Source organism: Trichosurus vulpecula, chromosome 6 (genome assembly GCF_011100635.1).
Source record: "Trichosurus vulpecula isolate mTriVul1 chromosome 6, mTriVul1.pri, whole genome shotgun sequence".
Classification (NCBI taxonomy): Eukaryota; Metazoa; Chordata; class Mammalia; order Diprotodontia; family Phalangeridae; genus Trichosurus; species Trichosurus vulpecula.
Genome location: NC_050578.1, coordinates 278107150 through 278130886, shown reverse-complemented (window position 1 = coordinate 278130886; position 23737 = coordinate 278107150). Strand labels below are relative to the sequence as shown.

Here is a 23737-nt window from a genome sequence, read left to right as displayed (position 1 = left end):
AAAGGCAGATGAACCCCCCTTATAGGGTACTGGTATGTAGCAGACTAGTATGAAAACAACTAAAGTAGGTGAAGGGGAAGGCAGCTGGGAGTCAGACGGATAAGCTCTAAACGGCAGGCTGAGTTTCTATATATTACCAACAAAACCCAGCAGGAAGAGATGGAAAGAAAAATTACATTTCAATTAACTACAGAATGTATAAAATAATTGGGAGGTCACCTACTGAGCCGTAAGTATGGAAATATGTGGATACAACTACAAAATACTCTTTATAGAAATAAAGAACAGACCTAAAATAAATTAGAGAAATATTAAATGCACATGGTTGGGCTGTGCCAACATAATAAAAATAAATTATCTAAATTCATTTACTGTGACATTCCAATCAAGCTACCCAAAGAATTTTATCACAGTGACAGAAAAATAAATTCATCTAAAACAATGAATTAATCTAAAAAACACAAGATCAAAAAATCTGAATGATGAAATAATGAAAAAGTTTGAAGGAAAGGGGCTTAGTAGTTTCAGATTTCAAAATATACTACAGAGCAGTGATCATCTCCTACTATCTAAAAAACAGAAAAATCCATCAGTGGGACAGATGAGGAGAACAAGACTGAGAGACAAAAATATCAGAAGAGTGGTCCAGACGTCCAAAGATCCTACCTACCGAGGAAAAGGCTCATTATTCAACAAAAATTGCTGGGAAACCTGGAAAGCAATCTGGTAGAAATTAATTTTAGACCAATATATCATACCATATACCACACTAAGTTCCAAATGGACACATGACTTAGATATAAAAAGACCACTATATTTAGCAATTACAGGATCACTGGTAACCTTATAAAGAGCCATTTAAAGCCAGAGATGGCTTTAGATGCCAGATTCTTACAAGAAAGAAATAGGGAGGAGAAAATTAAGGAAATAGAGACAAGTTTAGATAACCCTTTCTAAGAGTTTGGCTAAGAGAGGGAAAAGAGACCTCCCTTTCATATGGTGCCATCCTCATTAGAACATAAGTTCCTTAAGGGCAAGGACCGTATGAGTTATTTCCAGCACTTAGTACAGTATCTGGCACATAGTAGAGTGCTTAATTAAATGCTTGTTGACTTCAAAAAAGCTGGAGGAAATGGCAGAGTCCCTGTTAAGATCGGATAAATTTGTGCAGAGCCTAGTTAATGTGGCTATGTGACTTTGTCCAGATGAGTTCAGCATCATAGTTAGGGACAGGGGAAAGTCAACCTTGTACTTTTTCCCCAAGGAGTTCAGTACTTGGCTCGGTCTTCCACTCTGCACCCCCAAAACTCCTTCATACCTGGGCACCTCAGCATGCTCAGTCCCCTAAACCTCCTCACCTCTTCTTTCATCAAGCTTTGAAGCTCTCCTCCCTTCCTTTAGCCTCTCACTCCTAACGCTCTACCTCCATTATCCAGAATTCTGAAATTCTGCTGTCCTTCCAGATATCTCTGTGCACCCCCCTAAGTCATGTTTTGTCCTGACCACAACCTCCAGCCCTGTGGCTGACCAGCTGAACCATATACTATAAGCTAGCCCTGAACCCCTTGTTACTAATGATACCTTGTAAAACCTCAACCCTGAATTATTCCTACCAGGAGCCTTCTCCATTCCAGAGGCCTCTGAGGCCCTTTTTAAAAGTTCTGAATCTGTGACAGACTGGGAGAACACCACAGTTAACCTAGAGGTTCCTGAATTACAGTGGTCAAGTGGAGAGGGAGGGCTGAGGTAGATAGATACACATGAGATTATGGGAAGAGAGAAGAGAATATTTGATCCTAGTCCAATAATGAATGACTGAAGCACTACAATGAAAAGGGAATGGAAGCTGCAACTCTGCCCACTACAGGATGGAGCATGATCAGCTGATAGCTCCCTAAAACCACAAACAAAATGTGGGATTACATAATAAGCTCTTTCAAATCAACAGAACCACAAGAAATGGTAAAATACCGGGATGGTACAATAATATATCTATTAAAATTCAATAATTCTAGGTTAAGGTCCTGGAGAAAAGTCAAATAAAACCAGGATAGCATCTGTGTACTGGAATGGACCCTAGAAATAATCTAGACCAATGCCTTCATTTTACATGAGGACCCCAAGAGTGACTTGCCTGGGGTCTCTTCAATGCCCACAAAAAGCTTATTTCATTTTACTATGGAGTCAAACTAGGACTTAAAAATTAGTTTCATATTATACCAAGGACACTGGAGAGAAAGACTGGGGGTGGGGGAGGATTTCTATACTCTTTTTTTCCCTTGAAACATTAAATTTTGGCAGACTAGGCAAGCAGGCAATCGTTGAAGGAAATCCACAGTAAAAGCAAGCCTAAAGCTGTATAATATCAACGTAGACTGTTGGTAAACCCACTGCATTGTCCAACTCGTTCTTGTCAAAGATCCTGGACTGGTTTGTCATTTCTTTCTCTAACTCATTTTTACAGATGAGGAACTGAGGTAAACAGGGTAAAGTGACTTGCCCAGGGTCACACAGCTAGGAAGTCTTCCTGATTTCAGGTCCAGTGCTCTGTGCGCTGTGGCACCCCCTAGCCCCCAAACCAGCTGAATGGATCTCCATGGCTTCTGAGGCCCCAAGCATCAAGGTAGCCCATAGCTGGCACACCATGATGGTGAGGCCTTGCTGGCATCGCTAGCCCTTTCTCCTCACAAACAAGACAGAAGACAGACAGAAAGGTAAGAGGGAATTCCTGGCAGGGCCCCTGGAGGGCTGGACACTTCATATTCCATTGAAAGCAATGGCTATTTTGCCAACAATTCAAAATGTTCTGTGAAACTGATACAGAAACACAGATACAGAGCTTTGTCTAAGTTTAGGCCCAAGTTACAGTAATTAAGGACTTGCCTTCAAGCCCCTCATGGGGGAATCCTATTTGGTACCAAGTGGAATCCTATTCAGTACCACCATTTAAATGACTCCTCCAGGGGGAGTGTCCTGGAAAGAGGGATAAAGGCCCATTTGTCCAAGTCAGCCCAAGCCCCTGACTTTGCCTGGAGCCAAGGCAGGAGAGAAAGGCAGGTGACCCCGCCTCAGGGCCCCTCACTCCCCTCCACCAGAGTACTCACAGACAGACAGACAGACAGACAGACAGACAGACAGACAGACGCACGCGCGTGCACGCGCACGCACACACACACACACACACACACACACACACACACACACACACACACACACTTGATGCTGCATCAATCTTCCCCCATTTTCAATCACCTTTCATAACCAGCTTTCAAACATTGTCCCTTCAGTCTTCGCAACATCCTTACATATTCCTAGGTCCATCCGCACTACTCCTAGTGGCCTCATCATTGCCAGCAGAGCCACAGGCAGAGCAGACCCTAACCCTCAAGAAGAAGGGGCCAGCTATCCTGGCCAACCTTCCAACTAACTGCATGTCACCAGTGGCACAGACAAGCCAGGCACTATGAGGGGGAGAGAGTAGACAGAAGGCTGCATGTGCCAGTCCAATGACCACCAGCACACCCCCTAAGGCCTGCACGAAGACAGTCCAAGAACCTGAACCCAAGAGCAGTCTTTTCTCCCCCGCAATGCTACCAGGCCTGCTTCTAGCTCAGCTCCCACAGCCATCGTTGAAGGAAACAAGATCTGTGAAGAGAGGCCCACAATTCTTAACCTCAACCACTACAGATGAGCAGGGAAAGCATCCAGGCCAGCCCTCCAGCCATCAGCTAGGGGAGTGACCCTTGTGGAGACAAGCTCTGACAAAGTTCTTGCAGGTTCTCCCCCTCTGAGCTCCTAGAAAGTAGTACCGACTGCCTCCACTTACCTATTGGTACTCCCAGGCCTCAATGAACATTGTCAGCACTTAATTATAAATGCTTTTCTTTATTCATTCATTCAACAGCCTCCTGAGGGTCTTTCAGCCTGGTCTCTCTCCACACCAACCCTTCCCTCCAATTCGAGAGAGGTCAGCTCACCTGCCAAAGTGATATTCCTAAGGCATCTGCCCCTCTACTCCCCTCCCCACTGCTAGCAGGGGTGAGCCTTCTCTTCCTCAGGCTAAACACCACCAGTTCCTCCTAATGGCAGATCTAAGCCCTTTCCCATCCTCAGCACATTCTCCCGGGTATTTCCAACCACTCTCTCCTAAAAGAGAAAGCCCAGGACCAGAAACAGGAAGGCCTCGGCCTCCCGACCCCAGACCATGGAGTCTGGGCCATGGCAGAAGACAAGCAGCACTGCCAGCCTGACTGGTGTGATGGAGTCTGCACTTCTCAGTGCATCAACATGGATAGGCTATGGATTCGAACTGAGCTCCCATAGGGTACCATCAAGAACACAGAGAAACTGGGAAGAGATACAGATAGAAGATGATCAGTTCTGTTTTAGATGTATCAGCTTCGAGAAGCCAGAGATGTCCATCAAGCAACTGGAAATACTGGTGGAGGGCCCAGGGAAGAACTCAGAGCTGAGTATACAAGGCCTGAAAATCACCTGCCTGTGTCCTAGGGGTAAGTGATATCTGAAAGTGAGAGTGCAGAGAAGGCAGCTAGAGATAGAACCCTGACGGACACTCACACTTAGAAGGGTCAAGGCGAAGGTCAGGTAGCAAAGGAGGATAAGAAGGAGCAGACAGACAAGTAAGAGAACCAGGCAAGGTCAGCAAGCATTGTCCTATAAGCTAAAAGAAACAAAAGAGTTTATCAAGAAAATGGAGTTCTACAATGACAAAGGTTACTGAAAGGTAAAAAAGGATGAGGCCTGAAAGAGGCCCTAAGATTCAGCCACTGAGAGGTAAGGAGAGTAAATTCAGTTAGCACAGGGGACCCAAAAATGGTCAAAAACAAGTAAATGCTAACCCAATGATCTAGGAACACCCTCCCCTTTAGAAGGGGATTTCCCTGGTCCCCTGAGGAGCTCCCAGGGAGGGAAAGTCCTTCCCCAAAAGGCCAGCACTTTCTCTACAGCTAGAGCAGCCTCAAGCACTGGGGTCAAACTCCAGTAGAAACTGATACCAGGGGTCACACATTGACTTGGAAAACCACAAATTAACATAATGTTGCCTTTTGGTTTATTTCTTTTGTTAAACACTGCCCGAGGGGCAGCTAGGTGGCACAGTGAGTAGAGCACCGGCCCTGGAGTCAGGAGGATCTGAGTTCAAATCCGGCCTCAGATACTTGACACACTTACTAGCTGTGTGACCTTGGGCAAGTCACTTAACCCCAATTGCCCTGCCTTCCCCCCTCCAAACAAAAAAACAACAACAACCAAAAAAAGATTACTTTGTGGTTAAACACTGCCCAATTACCTTCTGGCTTCCGTTTTGACACCTCTGGCCTAAAGCCCTGTTAGATGACTTGCCCAGCATCACACAGTGCACATGGGTCAGGTGTGGGCCTGAAACCCAGGTCGTAGTGGCTCTGAAGCCATTCCACTCTGTCACCAGTAAAGGAGGGAAAGGGATCTTAAAGAGACAAAAGCCAGATTCCTAAGGGAAACTGAGTAGTGAAGTGCATTTTGCATTGTGAGGAAGTAAGCCAATTAACAGTGAGAGAGAGGACAGAAGGGTTAGGAAAACTTTTTTTTAAAGATCATAATCGAGGTTTAGAATGGGAAGGGACCAAAGGGATAATTCTAGTTGAAACTCATTTTGCAGATAAGGAAACTGAGGCCCAGAGAGGTTAAAGCAAACTGCCCAAGATCACTCAGGCAGCAGAATCAGACTCCCAATTCTCCTTCCAAATTCATTTATACAACATTTCTCCTCTTAACAACGGGCAGGCCTGAGCGAGTCGTCACCACTGGTAATGTGCCAGGTACTATGCTAAGTACTGAGAATGCCAAAAGAAAAGGAAGCCTGCCCTCAAAGGCTTATATCCTACAGGAAGAATAAGAGAAGTCAGGGAAAGGGAGAGAAACTGGGGGGGTGGGGAGGGCAGGCAGGGGTGAATGGCCCGAAGTCCCCGAAGAAAAAAGGTACAATCAGGCAGTAAGCATTTATTAAGTACCTACTATGTGTCAGTCACTGTGGAAGGGCAAAAACTCAAGGAGCTCCCACTCCACTGTGAGAAATAACAAGGGTTTAATACAGGCTTCCTGCTGGACTGAAGTAGTTAATGCCAGTTCAATTAAATGGGATAAACAGGAAGCTCCTCGTCTGTGCTGAGCATCTGGAGATGCCAGGCCCACCCCCCTCAATCTGACACCCCCCCACCCCGCCCCAGTTCAGGCAGGAGAAAGTAGTCAAATAGTGGCCTCCCCTGTACCCCCAACCTCCTTAAGATGGGGTCATGATGTACACAGCCCAAGAAACAAAGCAATCTGCAGAGTCAAGGATGCACCATTGTTTTGTTTGTTTTTAAATCAATTCTTCCCCCTAGGTAAGATCAAATGAAAGCTTCCAAGTTCCCCAGGCCCACCCCCAATCGAATCTGCTTTCAAGATGTCCCAAGTCCTGCTTTTCTTCCTAGCCCTACCTAAATGTGAGCTTATATCCCATTAACACATGAAGAGACATGTCTAAGGGGCACAGAGGGAGGAAGAGAATGTGGAACTCATCATTTTAAAAAATGAATGCTAACAAAAGCCATGATGAGAGGGCACAATTTTATCATACAGAATTAACAAGCAAAGAATGTGAACTTTTGCGGCCTTGTCTCCAGACCACACCTGTCACCAGGCCTACTCTGGTCCCAGCCTGCCTCCCCTGCCCTGGAGTCCAGGCCCCTCCCTCCACTCCCTCCATCTCGGCCCCTGAGCTCACCTGCTCAGATAAACACAAGGGCCTCCACCCATGGACTGGCCCCTATTTCTGCCTACAAGCCTGCTCCCTTTCTTGCTTTTGTAGTCAGTCTTCTCATCCTCATCCTTGGTATCTCTCTGGTCACCAACACTACCTTTGGCCTCTGGCCCTCTAGTGGGGAATCTGAAGTTTTTTTCTTTTACAGCCAAATAGCCAAATTCCTAGAAAAATTAAGCTCTACTAACTTTCACACTCACATCCCAACCCTTAAGACTGGCCAAACCAAACTAGAAGCACCTACTATGTGAAGAACCCTGGCCAAAGCAATGAGAAGCCAAATACAAAAACAAAATAGAAAACAGTCCCAGTAAAAAGAGGAGAACAAGAAAAGGGAAGGGGGCACGGTAAAGATTAGGGAGAATGGGAGACACCTCCCAGAAGCAGGGTTCTAAAAGCTAAAACAGAAGAGTAATCAAAAAAGCAGGATTGACAGATGAGGTTTTTAAGGGGATTTTGTTTGGGAGTTTTCCAAATTTGTTTTAACCCACCTACCCATCCCAAACAAAGGTTACTGACTGGCTAAAAGGGCATAAAAGGAAAAGAAGGAATGTTGAAGGGGATGTGGGAAAGTAGGGACATTAATGCACAGCTGGTGGAATCATGAACTGGTGCAACCACTCTGGAGAACAATCTGGAACTCCGCTAGAGGGCTATAAAACTGTGCACACCCTTTGACCCAGCAATACCACTACTAAGTTGGTATCCCACAGAGATCAAAGAAAAGGGAAAGGACCCATCTGCATAAAAATATTTACAGCAGCTCTTTTTGTGGTGGCAAAAAAATTGGAAATTGAGGGGATGCTAATTAATTGGGGAACAGCACAAGTTGTGGCATACCATTGTGATGGATGGCTTCAGAAGACTCATATAAACTGATGCAAAGTGAAGTGAGCAGAACCAGAACAACAATCTACATGGAAACAGCAACGTTGTAACAATGATTAGCTGTGAAAGACTTGGCTACTCTGACCAAGACAATGATTCAAGACAATTCCACAGGACCCAGGATGGAAAAACTCTCCTCCTCCAGAGAGAGAACTGATGCACTGAGTGTACATGGAAGCAGACTTGTTTGTTTTTTGCAATGTGGCTAATATGGAAATGTTTTATATGGCTTCACATGCTTATTATCTGCCTTCTCAATAGATGGGGGAAAAGCTAGAGGAAGGAAATTTGGAATTAAAAAAAAAGAATATTGAAGATAAATTAGAAAGGGGGGAGGAAGGGACAAAGCTTATCAATGACCATTATCTGCTCACTAAGGGCCTTGTCTCTGTCTCCATCATTCTTGCATCATTCATCCTTCCTCTTCAGTCTTCTCTCCTCAGACCCCTTTCCTTACACCTAAGAATGAGTGTTTCCAAGTTCTGTCCAGGGCCTGCTCAACCCTTTCCATTCTCTGAGTGGTCTCCATTAGGCTCGGGTCACCTTTACCCCAATGATTTCCAACCCTCACCTCTCCCTTGAACCCCAGACCCACATCTCCATCTGTCTACTGGACATTGACCCGGACATGCCTCCGGTACCTAACACTTAACAAGTCTAAAAGGGAGCTTCTTACCTCACTTTCTAATCTGTGTCCTCCCCCACACTTCCCTAGGCCCAGACACTCTACTTCTCCTAATCTGCAAACTCTGTGGCTGACATATTGGTCTGCTGAATCACTAAGCTTGCAGTTCACTAAAGCCCTCGGGCTTTTCCATGGGAATTGCAGTCCAGCTCTACCTCCACTTTACAGAGTGGAACCTTTCGGAAAAGCGGTCTGGCAGGCACCGCCATGGTTACAAGAATTATTCCCATTTTCCTCTTCAGTTTTGGCCCAATGTTCTAGCCTATGCTAGCTAGATGCTGCTCCGACACTTGAATTACCCCTGCTACCTTTTCATGTCATGTAGCCTCCATCTTTCCTCAGTTTGCATCACCAACAAGTGATGCCTCCAACTCAACAGAGCCTCTGGCCAATCTCCCCATTTCTGTTCAGGGCATCACCAACATTCTGGACACTCAGGTTCACAATTTCAGACTGCTCCTTTGCCACCTCATCTCTCCAAACAACTGCCAACTCCCTGCACACCATCTCTCCCCTATTCTTCCCCCTTTCTCCATTCATCTAGTTCGAGTCCCCTTCACCTCTCATGGGTCTCAAAGAGCATCCTAATTGTGTCCCTGCTTCCACTCTCTTTCCTTTCCAAACCCTCTTCCTAAGACGCCTGATGATGGCCCCTCCTGCTTAGGTCTTCAATGGCTCCATTCCCCTTTGAGGAGGAAATCAAGCCTGCTTCCCCAGCATTGAAAGCCCCCCAACACAGCCCCAGCCAACCTTCCCAGCCTTAGCTCTGTCTCAGTCAAAACGGACTTGCTAGTGGTTGCCCAAACCCAGAATTCTACCTCTGGTCTCCACAACTGCCTACAAGCTATCTGCCCACAAGCTCCATGACTCACTCTGCTTGTCTGGACACCATTCCTACCATGAAAATACTCTCCAGACCCCATGCCCTGCCTCTCTTCCCCCATCTCCAAATACCTGTGGTAAACTGGGGGGGCAGGGAGGGGGGAGGGCTTCATTCCAGAACTTTAATATGTAGATGCTCAGAAGAGTTTTCTGCTTTTAAAAACTCACCATTAGTCTATCTTTAAAGTCTTTCCATGAAAAAAATACCATTTTACTAAATTACATTTTCTTATTTGCAAGTGAAACTTTATTAAAACAAACAACAACAGAAAACCTATACTATGCATATGATGTGACTAGATCATCTTGAAAGCTTCTCTCTTCATAGGAATTATTTGTTGTTAACTCTTGGTATGAGAATTCAATATTGCCACAACTACTCCAAAGTTCTGAGTTCACATGGATCATATTTTTTTCAACGACATTTAGGTTTCCATCCTATTCCAAGAATAATAGTTCCGAAAAGGAAATGACTTGGGAGATTTCTATAGTTCATACCCATGAAATGAGCAGAAATAATTAAAAGAAAAGAAACTCAATGCTAATAAGGTTCATGGTGGAACTGCAAATGTATATACTCTTTTTGGAGTGTAACTTGACATTACACATTAGAAGTTACAAAAGTAAATCATACTCTTTGACCAAATAATTCCATCATTAGAAATATATCCAATTATCAAGTTAAACCCATGAACCCTATGGACAATGAGGCAACATCCTTCCTAGGTAACCTGGTGATCAAAGCCACGCTTAATCATCCAAGGGACCACTGTCATCTACCAGACTTAGCCACTGAGTGCCAAGGACAACTATGTATAGAACACCTAAGACAGCAGGACAGGAAGGAGTCCCACCCTTCTCACCTCTCAATGCCGGGTGGAGATACTGAGCCATGGAGCAGTTCTGATGAAGACCCACAACCCTTTCAAGACCCAAACAATACACTGTCCCCATGAAAAGTCAATGAAAGTCAGGAGGGTCTTGAGCTATGAGAGCCAATTATATGGGGCCATCCTAAGAATTTTCTGAAGAAGTCTACGGCAAGAGAAAGAGCGGCCAAATAGGCCTCATTCTTCCAGTTTGGCCCCAGGAGTTCACTCCACAGCACCAATTCCCAAATCCAACTGCAAACGCTGGTAGAGCAGGGATCTTCCAACTTTTAAAGTAATAGATCACTTCCGTAAAGCAAAAGACCCTGTGGCTCACCTGCTCCATTAATTCCACCCACTACTCCACTGCCTCACCAGAAGGGGGACCAAAGCCAATGAGAAAGCCAGAGCAGCAACAAAGTACAGATCACTGATCCTAAGACCTAGAGGTGAATGATCACTTTTTGCAGAAAATATGATGGCATACTTAGAGAGCCCTATATTTGACTAAAAATTAATTGAAACATTAACTTCAGCCAAGTTGTTGGGTATAAAATAAACCCACATAAAAATCAGCATTTCTTCGAAGGGATGGCTCATCAAATGGGGAACTGCTGAACAAGCTGTGGTGTATGACTGTGATGGAATACTACTGTGCTATAACAAATGACAAGCAGAATTTCAGAAAAACCTGGAAACTTACATGAACGGATGCAAAGTGAAGTAACCAGAACCAGGAGAATGTTGTGCACCATGACAGCAATACTGTACAATGAAGAACTGGGAACGACTTAGCTATTCTCAGCAATTCCCTGATCAAAGACAATCCAAAAGGACTAATGCGTACTATCCGCCTCCAGGGAAAGAACTGATATTGTTTGAATACAGACTGAAGTGTGCTGTTTTTTATTCTCTCTCTCTCTCTCTCTCTCTCTATCTTCCTGTACAAAATGACTAATATGGAGATTGCACATGTATAACCTATATCAGACTGCTTACTGTCTTGAAGAGGGGAGATGGGAGGCAGGGATAGAATTTGGAACTCAAAACTTTAAAAAAAATGTTAAAAATTGTTTGTTTTAACACATATTTGGGGGAAAATATTATTTTTTTTTAAAACATCAACATTTCTCTTGTTGCCAACAAAATGTAGCAGGAAAAGATAAAAAAGGAAATTCCATTTACAGCAACTACGGGATGTATAAAATACTTGGGAGTGTGGTAGGACACAAAGAACTAAAGAAATACAATTTCAAAACACTGTTTATGGAAATAAAGACCTAAATGACAGGAGAAATGGTACCTCCTCATGGGTCAGCCAAGCCAATATAATAAAAATAACAGTACTACCTAAATTACATATTTGGTGTCATGCCACACTACCAAAAGAATATGTTACAGAATGAGAAAAAATAAATTCACTTGAAGGAGCAAAAGTTTAAGAATCTGAAAGAAAATAATCAAAGGTAGAAAGAAAAAGGGGCCTCTCCAATAAAGCTGTAATCAAAGATCCCAGCTTCTTGTGAAGGAACTTCACCACTTGAGGCAAACGGCTGGACTGGGCTGGGCGATGTCTGACTAAAATGAGCTTGAGACAATGTCCCTTTCCATTCCAAGATAGGCTCCGAGAGAGGACCAAGGAAGAAGTTACCTTTCAGATCTATGGATGGGGGGAGAGTGCCTCACCAAGCAAACACTTGAGAGGATCACAGAAGGAAAAAAGTACAACTTTTATTACATAGAATTCAAAAATTTTTACACAAATAAATCCAACAAAGCTAACATTAATTATAAGGGAATCAGTTAATTGGGGAAAAAAAATCTTTACAGCAAATTTCTCTGGCAAAGGTCACATTCATCTATATGGATCTGATTCAAATGTAAAAGTGCCATTCCCTAACTGACTAATGTCCAAAGGTTACGAACAGGCAGATCTCAAGGAAAGAATCCAAGTTATTCATAGCCAGGTGAAAAAACAGATGGAAATCACTAATGATCAGAAAAATGCGAATTAACACAACTGTGTGGTTCCACTTGACATCCATCAGACTGGCCAAGGTGACAAAGGAAAATGGCAAATGTGGGTGAGGCCTGGAGAAAACGGGCACAAGTGGATGCTGCCGGAGGAGGTGGGAACAAGTCCAGCTATTCTGGAAAGCAATTGGCAACAGCTCTCCCAGACACTGACCTGACACCATGACAAGATCAAAGAAAGGGGGGAACCCCACTCCCAATCTCAAAGGTGCGTACTTACAATGAGCTGGAAAGCCAGCCGTCCCTCCTTTCTCAGCAAAGAGGAAGGCCCACAGGGGCAGAAAGCCGCACACACTGTCCTAGGGCACTGGACACAGAGGATTTTTTCCTCTTAAAAAATTCTTTGTTACAAGAGATGGATCACTTGCTAAGAGGGAGAAGGGATAGACGTGGTCATATAAAAACAGAAAGTATAATTTTTCTAAAGGGCAGAACTTTCATAAGTCTATTTGCTTGTTTATATAGAATTTTAACAAGCTTGATTACCTAGTTTCAAAAATAGATCAGAAAGCGTAAATGAGAAACAAGTGAGAAGAGTCCTGTGGCAGTAAGTCTGACAGCAAGAAGAACCTAAAAAGCCTAAGTGTTTAGGGCTGCTTCCTTTGGGGACAAGCCCAGGGAAGTCGAAGGCCACCTATGCCTCCACCGCAGGGCAGTTCTCCTCTCAGCCACTGTGATCACTGAGGCTCAGAAGGATGCCCCTGCAACGAGAGAACAAGTGAATACCCACGGACATCTCTCCTCCAGGCCCATGCAGGTGCCTCCTCTTGGCAGAGGTGACCCCAGCACCTCCCCGAGGAGCACATGATCTGGCAGGCCCTGACAAACCGGAAAGGCCCCTTCAAGGATGGGCTCGGCTACAGTGATCACAGGCCCAGCCCAAAGGGGCAGCACCACCAGCTGGTCACTGGGTCATTCATTTCTCACAAAAACTCACGTAACCATCTGCTAAAGTGTTCGTGTTCTAATTTGGGGAGATGACAGTGGCATCCAGAGCTAGGAAATCGCGGATCTTTTGAAATATGGAAATGCACGCAACCTAAGAAACTAGAAGCTTCTATTTGATAAAAATTTGCTTTAAAATCATTAACATTTTTAAGTGGTTTAGCCCAATCTAAAACCATGAAGCAGAACGCCTCACACAAAGCAGGCAGTTAGAAAGATGCTCATTGAAATCCATTTGAAGAAAGTAAGCTTCAGCTCTATGGAACATTCATTGTGAAGAGAAGCTGACCCACGCAGGATAAAGGACAAGAAATCGGGCTGTGAGCACAAGGCCCAAGCTTCTCCCAGAAGGGGGAGGTGAATAGGTGCACCTACCTTCCTTCATTGCAGAAGCAGGGACCTACGGGTGCAGAATCAAGCAGGACTGGCCAAGGTGACCAAGGCGGATGCGGCAGGCAGAAGATCTCCTTTTCTCCTTCTTTAAGCTTGTTCAAAAGGATGGCTTGCTGGGGAGGGAGGGAAGGAAGCAGGGAAATATTCAGAAAGGAATGAGATACACAGAAGGCATCCATCAATCAATGTTGTTTTTAAACAAACCTCTTTCATCTCAGGCACCTCAAGGGGTGCCTAATTCAAGACCTTTCAGGCCAACAGTCCAGGGCTCCTACACCAATTTAGAGGCCACTACTTGGGTAGTCTTTACTCATCCCCACGCCCCAACTACTACTTTAAATTCTGCAAAGCACTTCCCATTGAACTTCTCATCTGGGCTTGTGACAGAGGCAAACTGAAGTGCACAGTCTAAAAGATTTGTCCCTAGTAAACAGCCAGGCAGAATTGGAACCCAAGTCTTGCCAACTCTGCTAACAGTGGCTATCCCTCCAGGGCCTCTGCTCTTCTCCCTCCAGGCTACAACACTTGATGACCTCATCAGCTCCCATGGATTGAACGGCTGAGGACTCTCACATCTGCCTTTCCTGTCCCAATCTCTGCAGACCTCCCGCTGCCTTTCAGACGTCGCAGACTGGACATCCAGGAGAGGTCTTACACTCACCCTGACCAAAACAGAGCTCATCCCCTAGCCCCCAGCCCTGTGTCCCTCCTCCTACTTTCCTTATAGCTGTCAAGGACATCACCCTGCTCCCAGACCCTCAGGCTCCCTACCTGGGAGTCATCATGAATCCCTCACCATCTTTCTCCTCACCCCACCCCCATGTCCAAGCTGTTGCCAAGACCCACAGAGGTCACCTCTGCACCACCTCTCCAATGTGCCCCCTTCTGTCCCCTGATACTGCCCCACCACCCCAGGCCTAGACTCCTGCAGTCGCTGCTGGAGGGGAGGGTCTAACTGACAATAACAATTGTGTAGAAGCTACTCTGTGCTTATCTCACTTGATTCTCACAACAACCCTCAGAGGAAAGTGTATTAATATCATCCCCATTTCACAGAGGAGGAAACAGACAAACCAGGAGTTAAGTGCCTTGCCAAGGGTCAGCTATGTATCTGAGGTGAGATTTGAATTCAGGTCTTCCTGACTCTAGACCCAGTGTTCTAGCCACTGTGCTACCTGCCTGTCCTCCACAACTTAAACTCTAGGGGCTCCCCGTGACTTTCACAATCAAGTAAAAATTCCTGTTTGGTTTTCACAACCTGGCCCTTCCTTCCCTTCCAGGCTCCTTATACCTTACACCCTCCCCACTCCCCCCACATCTTCCTCCTAGCCTTCTGACTAAGTCTCTTATAAGACACTCCATCTTCTGGCTGCCCCCTACCCCCACCTCCACCCTCCCACCCCCATGCCTCAGAGTCTCTGCCTCATCTCCTCCTCCTGGCTTCCTCCAAGTCTCCTCAACTAAAGTCTTACTTTCTGCCTTCCCCAGGCCTCCTTCCTTCTGAGACTCCCCTACTGTATCTCTATTATCTTGGTTTGGGGCAACTGGGTGGTGCCACAGAGGACAGAGTTGAGAGTCAGGAGTCTGGAAGACCTGAATTCAAATCTAGCCTCGGACACTCGCTAGCTACGTGACCCTTGCCAAGTCACTTTACCCTGTTGACCTCAGTTCCTCGTCTGTAAAATGAGCTAGAGAAGGAAATGGCAACGCACTCCAGCGTCTTTGCCAAGAAAACCCCAAATGGGGTCATGGAGAGGCAGACACAACTGAACAACAAAAAACCTCCACTTTACAGGTGAAGAAATTAAGGCCAAAAGAGATCAAATGACTGACCAGGGTCGTAGTAAGGGCAGAGTACGGCAAAGGGACTTCCTGCATGACGCCACACCACCTCTCACCCCTGAGACTGCTGGGCCAAAGGGAGACACTCGGGGCGGGGTGGGGGACAGGATCCACACTCTACTTCCTTCAGCAGCTGGGGGCAAAGTGGATATACTCTGAAATCGGGAGCCACAAAGAGTCACAGGACAGGACTGAAAAAATGAGTGAACAACTATATCTTCTTCGCATGTCGTCTGCCCATTAGACTGCCAACTCCTAGAGGGCAGGAACTGCCTTGTGCTCTTTGTATCCCCAGGGCCTGGCACATAGTGGGCACTTACTAAGTTCTGCTAGCCAGCTGAACCAAGTACAGTAAAACCTCATTAATTCAAGTCAGGTCGAGAACATAAGCATTACTAAAATAGCCAAAATCAAATAAATCAAATACAAGACAAACTTCCAAGCCAATCCAAGAGGCATTTTAAACTACCTCCTTGGTGCAAGGCCCTGCCTTCGAGGCACTTGTGATGCTGAGCCAAGGTACCAACACCTACACACAGACAGACCCCCACGCCCCTCTTCCCTCCCCCTCACCATCTGTCCATGTCCGTCTGTCTGTCTGTCTGTCTGTCTGTCTATTTCTCTCTCTCTCTCTCTCTCTCTCTCATTCAAGGAGTAAGAGAACACCGACAAGAGAAATGATCACTAGGAAGAATCTCCCATAAAAGACAGCAGATGGGCTGTGTTCTCAAGGAGAGAATTCTGATGAGGTGGAGGTGAAAGAGGGAGCTCACTTCAGGCCTGGAGAGAATCCTCGGTGCAAAGGTCCTGAGGCCAGAGAGAGGGGTGCCGAGTGAAGGAGTGCATGCAAGGCAATCTGGCCACTATAGAAGAGGCAGCGTACACAGCACTTTAAAGGTCAAGCGTGCAATTTCTTGCACATCCTCAAATTCCAAAGGAGCCACTAAGGTTTCTTGAGCAGGAGTGTTTTGTGGTTAAAGTGAACATCCTTTTGGCAGCTGGAAGGTGAATGGAGAGACTGGAAGTCCAAAGTCCAGTGGGTGTAGTGTTGCGGACGTCATTTTGGCTCCCCTGAAAGATTCTGAGGGATTCGCAGGTGTTCAAGGAATCGCTCTGAGGCAGGAAGTACAAAATGACACGCACCTCAACCGGGCAGTGGCTGGATGAGTGGAGAGAAGGGAAGGCAAACAAGACAGGACAAAGGTGCAAGTGAAGGGTCTGTAAGAAAAAACCTGAGCAGTTGGGGGAGAGATAGTCAAGTTAGGAAGATGGACAGGTTCAAGGGAAGGACAATGAACTGTTTTGGACCTGCTGAGGCTGAAGTGCCTCCCCAATATGTGGCAGGAGATGCCCCAAAAAGAGCTGGTAATGCAGGGGGTTCAGGAGAGAGGTGAGCTCAAGGAATCATCGGTGTAGAAATGAGAGCTGAAGAGGAGATCACCTATCAAGATAATACAGAGGAAAAAAGAGAAGATGGGGAGCCGGGGGGGGGGGGGGGCACCCAAGGCTGGTGGATGTGGCCCCGAGGAACATCCAGCAAAGGAGAAAAAGAAGGAACAAGCAGGTAGGAGTGTGCAAGAGGACTGGGATGAGGAAACCACCAGGGACCCTGGAAAGAAGAGAGACAGCAACATCTGAAAACCCAGGAGGGGGACAGCTGATGGCAAAAGCAGCAGAGGTCAACGAGGATGACTGAGCCACAACCTGGGAAGGCTCACAAGACAGAAGGGGTAGAGTGATGAGGAAGAAGAAAAGAAAGACCCAAAAAAGGAGGATGAAAAACAAAGCTATGGCTCAAGGGGATCACAGGGTCAAGTGAAGGTTCTTTAAGATCAGAGACCTAGGTACATTCACCAGCAGCTTGTTCAAAAGGAAAGATTGAAAAGGAACCCCCCCCCCCACTCGTAAATATAGAAAAAAATAGATGCTATTATGTCAGGAAAGGGGCCTGCGTTCAGAGAAAGGACAGGCTGGGGAGGGGAAGAGCCCGGGGTCCGGCTAGGGGCTTTACAAGTATGAGCTCATTTGATCCTCAGAACAACCTTAGGAAGTAAGTGCAAATAGGGGCATTTTACAGTTGTGGGAACTGAGGCAGAGGTTAAGTAACTTGCTCCGGGGCAATGTGAACTCAGGTCTTCCTGACTGCAGGCCTACAAGTCTACCACTGCACCACCTAGCTGAGCTAGCACTGAACAGAGAAACTCCCAGGTCAGGAAAGTCCTTCCACCAGTGCAGCTTGGCTCCACTTTGACAATTTAGCCTCAAAGCTGGGGCTCTGAACATTTTCTGTGAAGTCTGATGAAGTCAGTATTTTTAAATGCGTAAATAAAATACACAGATTTACAATGGAAACAAATTACGTTGGATGAAAACAGTCATTTTCCTCCTTCGGGTTCACAACCCTGTCTCAGTGTCTTGCCCAACCTCCCAGAGCCAGTAAGAGGCAGGCCTGGGTCCCAGCTCTTCCTGTCTATACCACATGGTTTAATTTGTAATAAGCACATTCGCTATCACAGTGGCTTAACGGACACTCTCCATATCCTCCAGCTTTACCCTAGCTGTTGTCTTCCTGGATACAAAGTTTCCCTTCCATCCCCATGCTGTTACCATTTCCCTTAGTCTGGACCTTTGAGATGAACTTAGGTGGAGTACTGGATCAGACAGAACATGCCCAGAAGAGGCGAGTTCAAATCCTGCCTCAGTCACTTACTAGCTGTATGACTCTGGGTAAGTCACTTAACTTCTGCCTGGCTCCCTTTTCCCATCTTTAAAATGGGAATGATATTAATAACAGCATCTGCCACACAGGATTGTTGTGGGGACAAATAAGACTGTTTGTCAAAGCTTTTAAAGTGCTCTAGCTAGCTGTCAAGCTAAGGAGATTTTAGAAAAGCTCTCTAAAGTCCAGGAGGGGAGGGGCAGAGACGCCTTCTGAAAGGGAAGTGCAAACTGAAAAGCTGCACAGTCACCTTTATCCAGTCATTTTACTACTGAGCTTGGTTCAGATTTCATGACTTGAAAAGTTGAGTGTGGTGTCAAGGCCTCGGCTTCCCACCCTTCTCTGGGGGACTCGGGCAAGTCCTAACCTCTCTGGGGCTCAGCATTCTCTCCATATTCCCAAATCCTGCGAGTTCCCAGAGCAGACCCTCAAGTACAAGGCAGCTCAAGCAAACAAAAATGGTGCTCTGGGTTCCCTGCACTATTGGAAAGAAACCATCAGCTATTTATGGGAAAATACAAGTCTTACTGGGTACTTTCAAAGTGTAAGTGGTTGTAATCCAAAGACAACAGCTGTTAGCAAATAAACAACAGTTAGATGTCCACGTGCTGGTGGGCAGTGTATTTCTTCGGGGTGTGCTGTGCCCAAACAAGCCAGCGCTTTACTGCAATTGAGGGACTTAGGCCTGCTCTAAGAGTTTACAACTTCAGATACAGCATGTCCCAAAAGTTTGGGACAAACTACTATTTACTCAACTTCTCCCTACACATCGCAACTAATGACAGCAGTGAGGGTGAGCATGTGTTAAGACTAGAACCAAAAAGAAAATTACATCCTGGCCCATTCTGTAAGCCACACCTATGACTTTTTAAATACTTAAGGATTTTTATAGACATAGATTTAGGAAGGCCAAAGCTTTAAGATACCTACAAAAAATGTTTTTACCATAATATTAACAGATCAAATTTAATGTTCAATGACCATTTGATATAGTCAAAAGATTGTTTTAAATAAATCACTAAATGAGTAAGCACATGCTTGACGGCTAGACGCGATTGGAGCAAAAAGAACTGATTTTGGAATGAAGACGCCAGGCAACGTTCCCCACTGCGTACCAAGCTTCGGTTAGATCAAGAGACAAACTTACCAGAAATCAACATTTAGAGAGAAACCACCTAGGTCCCGGGCAGGCAGACGGAACCGGCTTTCTTAGCTGCACTTACTTTTCATCAACCCCCTCCACAAACAACAAGGCAACTCTGCGGCCCAAGAGTCAGGGGTCAGCTCCAGTAAGTTCCCAGTGAATCCCACTGCTGTGTGAACCAGAAAACAGCAGCAGTATCCACGTCATGCAGCCCAAACCCAAGCAGGCGCTTCATTAAGAGCAGCAGCGTCTCAGCACTTCGGTTGCAAAGAAAAAGCCAAAAAACAACTGTGAATAGATTGAAGAGAGGAATATTTAAAACCTCAAATCCATCATCAACAGAGAAGTAGCCAAAAACAAGTCTATACTAAAAAGCACAGAAAAAAAGAAAAAGGAGAACAAAAATCAAAGAATCTTCGGAGATGAGCTCGAATGCACCAGCCTGACCAGGTTCTGACCCCTTTCCAAACCCTTCTCAGCCTTCCCTCCCATAGCCTCTCCATGGTGTGGCCTTCAAGCCCCTCCATAATCTGGACCCAACTTACTGTTCCGGCTTTATTCCACACATTCCCCGCTGCGGGCCAATGGGACCACCAGCTCTTCCCCTAGTGATATGCCCCTCATCTCCTAGTGCCTTCCCATGCCCATTCACAATAAATTACCTGCATGGATCTTGGGAACTCTATTCCAACGGGGCCTCTGTATTTTCTTTGTGTCTCCAGTGCTTAGCAATGTCTAGCACACAGTAGGTCAACCAATTAATAAGCATTTGTTAAGCACCTACTAGGTGCCAAATATTGGGAATACAAAGAGGCAAAAGACCCGGTTCTTATGGGGGGAGACAAGAAGCAAACAAATACATAAAACTACAGATCGGAGAAAAAGGAAAGCATTCCCAGAGGAAGAGGTTGGGAAGCCTTCCTGTAGGAGATGAGATTTTAGTTGGGCCTAAAAGGGAGCCAGAGATGAGGAGGAAAAGCATTCCAAAGAGCCAGAGATGTTCGGAGCTGGAAGCTGGGAGGGTCCTGTACGTGAAACAAGGAGGAGTCCGGGGTCACTGGATCAAGAGTACTTGGCAGGGAGTGAGGTGTAAGAAGACTGGAAATGCAAGAGGGGGGCCAGTTAGGAAGGGCTTTGAATGCCAAGTAGAGGATTTTCTATTTGATTCTGGAGGCCATAGGGAGCCAATGGAGTTCACTGAGTAGGAAGGTGACAAGGTCACTTTGCTGGCCTAACTGAGAATGGACTAGGGTAGAGAAACTTGAGGCAGGCAGGAAGGACCCCGCCCCCCCCACCCCCCCCCACCCCCCGCTGCTACTGCCACAGTCCAGTGAGATGATGAGGGCCTGCACATAGTAGGAGCTTAATAAATGTTGCTGACTTGACTCCAGTCTCCACAAGCTCCCTCAGGCTGCTCCTCCTGCCTCCAGTGCCTCGGTCCCTCATTCAGGCCAGGTGCCCCCTCCTCCAAGAAGCTTCCTTGATCCCTTATGACTGAAGGTGTTCTGTCCCCCTACAAATCTTCCTGCAGCATTTTATCTGCCACTCCCCACCGCCCCCAATACGTCCTTACCCAGGGAGGATGAACCGCGACCCCGGCAGCCAGCCAGCACAGCAGAGAATGCTGCCATAGTCAGGAAGATCTAAGTTCAGATCCAGGCTTGGACACGTCCTAGTGACCCTGGGCAAGTCACTTAACACCAACCAGCATGACTCAGTTTCCTCATGTGTAAAATGGGTACTGAAAGGAGCCCCTGCCTCCCAGGGATAGAAAAGCACTCTGTGCACCTGGGAGGTTTCCTTGGTGATCACTACCTTGTATTACATTTATTTGTGTCCTTCCTCGCCCAGTAGGACGGATTCCAGGAGCACCTACTGTCTGCAGACTGAAGCCTCGTCCCTGCCCAGCCCTCACTCAGTGCAGGTTTCCCGGCATCACTTCTGGATGGCTCCCTGACCACAGCCCTGGTGCTGAAGTACGCGGGTCAAAGCCGCCCTCCTGCACGGAGGTCCCTCAAACGCCTCACTTTCCCAAGTTTCCTCAGCTCCAGCCACAGGCAGGTCCAGGTGGGGAGGGCAGTGCCCCGCTCAGAGGCCAGCTCACTGGGCTCCCCGACCTGCCTCATCCAAGAGCAGGAAGAACCCTTCCTGACTCCCAGGGGTGTCCCAGGGCACAGGGGGCCTCCTCCAGGACCAGCCTCCCTCCCTGCCTCGCGCTGGGTCTTCCGGCCAGCCTGACCCCGGCGGAATGGGCACAACTTGTGCGCAGTGGCCGCTGGGAAGGAGGCTCAGCACAGTGCCAGGCACCGGGCAGGGAGCGGGGTAGCTGCGCCCCACCCCCGGACAGGCTCCATGGGAACCCAGAGGCTGAATCACGAACCAGCGGCGGGCTGGACGAGGCTGACCCAAGGCCGGTCACCGCCCCCAAGGAGAAGCGGGGCCTCCCCGCTTATCTACGGAAGATGTGCAGACTAGGGGCTGTGAGCCAGACGCCCCCCCCCCCCCACCACTGCACGATCCACGGTCTGCATGGACAGGGCCAGCCGAGAGCCTGGCACCGCTGCCCGGGCACTGCCTGCCCTCCTCCAAGCGGCCCGGTCCGGCGGGGCTGCCAGAGGAGCGGACGCCCGGCCCGGCAGTCACCAGGGCCGGCCGCTGAGACCCCGGAGGCTGCCAAGCCCACGCTCGCTCCCACGGCCAGTCCTGGTGCTGACCACTGACCGGCGGACGGACCTTCCTGGCTGCGCTCTGCTCATGGGCCCCATTCCCAGAGCCGTGCTCCCGCCCAGCTGTGGAGGGACCGCGAGCACCGTGGACCCCCTCCCCGCGGGCACTAGGGGCGGGTGCCCATGCTCAGCCTCAGTTTCCCCTTCTGTAAGATGAAGCAGGGCGGGAGACTGGGGGCGCCCCGGGGCAGCAGGCTCAGGGCTCGGCCAGGACCACCCCCCCAAGCCGGGCACACGCGGGGAGTCGGGACTGGCCCCGCCCCCGGACAGGGGCGTCAGGGGGCGGGGCCACGGCTAAGGGGGAGCTCGCCCCCCCCCCCCCACCTCCGGGTCCGAGGAGGAAGCGCCGGGACCAGCCCCGCCCCGGGAGCACCTCATGTCAGTGGACATCACCCAGGCAGACCCCCCCCACCCCGCCAGGGCCCGCCCCTCCCCGCCCTGCCCGCCCGGGTCCGAGGTTTCACGGCGGTGACGGCGGCACCTTCCCCCTCTCCGAGGCGAGCCCGACCCGGCCTGCCGCTGCTCCCGCCCCCCGCGGCCCCCGCGCTCGCCGCTCCGGGCCCGGCCCGGCTCGGCCTTCGGGGCTGCCGCCCGCCTGGCCTGACTGACTGACGGGGAGGCCCCGGCGGCGGATCCCGCGCCCTCCCAGACCCGGCCCGGCCCCGCCGCGCGCGCCCCGGCCCGCCCGCCCGCTCACCCGGCCCCGCCGCTGGCTGCGCTCAGGCGCGAAGCGCGCTCCCCGATACCATCCGCGAAGCGCCCAAAATGGCGGAGTCCCCAGCCAGCAGGCCTGGAGCTCCCCCCCCTCGCCCTCCGCCCGCCCCCGGGCGGCTTTGGCCCAATCGTCGCGCCGCGGCCGCCCCCAGCCTTGCGCGCATTGGAAGGAATCTCCCACCCCTAGTCCCTATTGGGTCTCCCGGAAGTTCCGGAGACCTCGCGACCATTGGGCAGGCCAGCCCGTCAATCAAGCGCTCGGAGCGCATTCTTTTCCTACGGACTTGACGGATCCGGAAGCTCCGACCCCCGGGGTCGAGAAGCAGCAAATGAGAAGTAGGAAGAAGACTCGAGTTCCCCTTCCGCCTTAGCAACAGCGAAGCCCCTACTTGACCGACGGGCCAAGCACCCAATCGGGGTGGAAGGTGCTTTTTAAAAATAAATGGAGCCCGACCAATCCCGGCGGCCAAGCGGGTTGCCCAGGGTAGCCAATGGGGGCGGAGGCGGGCGGGCTGGCCTCGGGAAGCCACGCCGGGGCCGCGATGACGTGATCCCAATGTGTGTGATCGCGCAGAGACGCTCTCGGCGTGGGGGATTAGCTCAAATGGTAGAGCGCTCGCTTAGCATGCGAGAGGTAGCGGGATCGATACCCGCATTCTCCAGTTTCGCTTTTAGCCGGGCCCTCCCTTACAGCTGGGGAAACTGAGGCCCGAGGCAGTCACCCTTTTACAGAAGAGCAAACCGAGCCCCTGGGGGCTCCAGCCCTGCCCTGGGAGATGCAGACCCATTTTACCGAAGGGGAAACTGAGGTCCAGAGACGTCCGGCACTTTCCCGGGCACGAGCACAACTGAGGCTTCCCCCGGGTGGGAGGAGGGGCGGGGGGAGCGGAGTTTGAGTCCTGCGCTAAGGTCTGCGACCCCGTCGGGGTTTGCCCCGGGGGTCCCTGCCAGAAAAGAGCCCGCCCTGGGGGGAGGGGCAAGGGAAAGGGGAAGCCAATCGATTCATTGATCTGGTATCAGACTCGGACTGGTGCCAGCCACGTGTTTTGTGGTTAGACAGTCAGTCAACAAACCTGGGAGAAGGTGCAAAGACGGGC

General features: G+C 48.7%; 1 protein-coding gene and 1 non-coding gene across 5 annotated transcripts in view; one reads left to right on the top strand and one right to left on the bottom strand.

The window, feature by feature from the left end:
- PPP6R3 (protein phosphatase 6 regulatory subunit 3) overlaps window positions 1-22761 on the bottom strand; it is a 103944-nt gene extending 81183 nt beyond the window's left edge. For 2 of the 4 annotated variants that reach the window (XM_036762650.1, XM_036762653.1), the window contains exon 1: window positions 22624-22728. The gene's annotated coding sequence lies outside the window, so the exon portion shown is untranslated. Of the gene's footprint in view, window positions 1-13477; window positions 13609-22623 lie in introns of all 4 variants that reach the window. The other 2 variants (XM_036762652.1, XM_036762651.1) reach the window with 2 other exon arrangements.
- A 468-nt stretch (window positions 22762-23229) lies between these two features.
- Window positions 23230-23302, top strand: TRNAA-AGC. The gene has a single exon. It is a non-coding gene; the product is annotated as a tRNA-Ala (tRNA).
- Window positions 23303-23737: the final 435 nt, after the last annotated feature.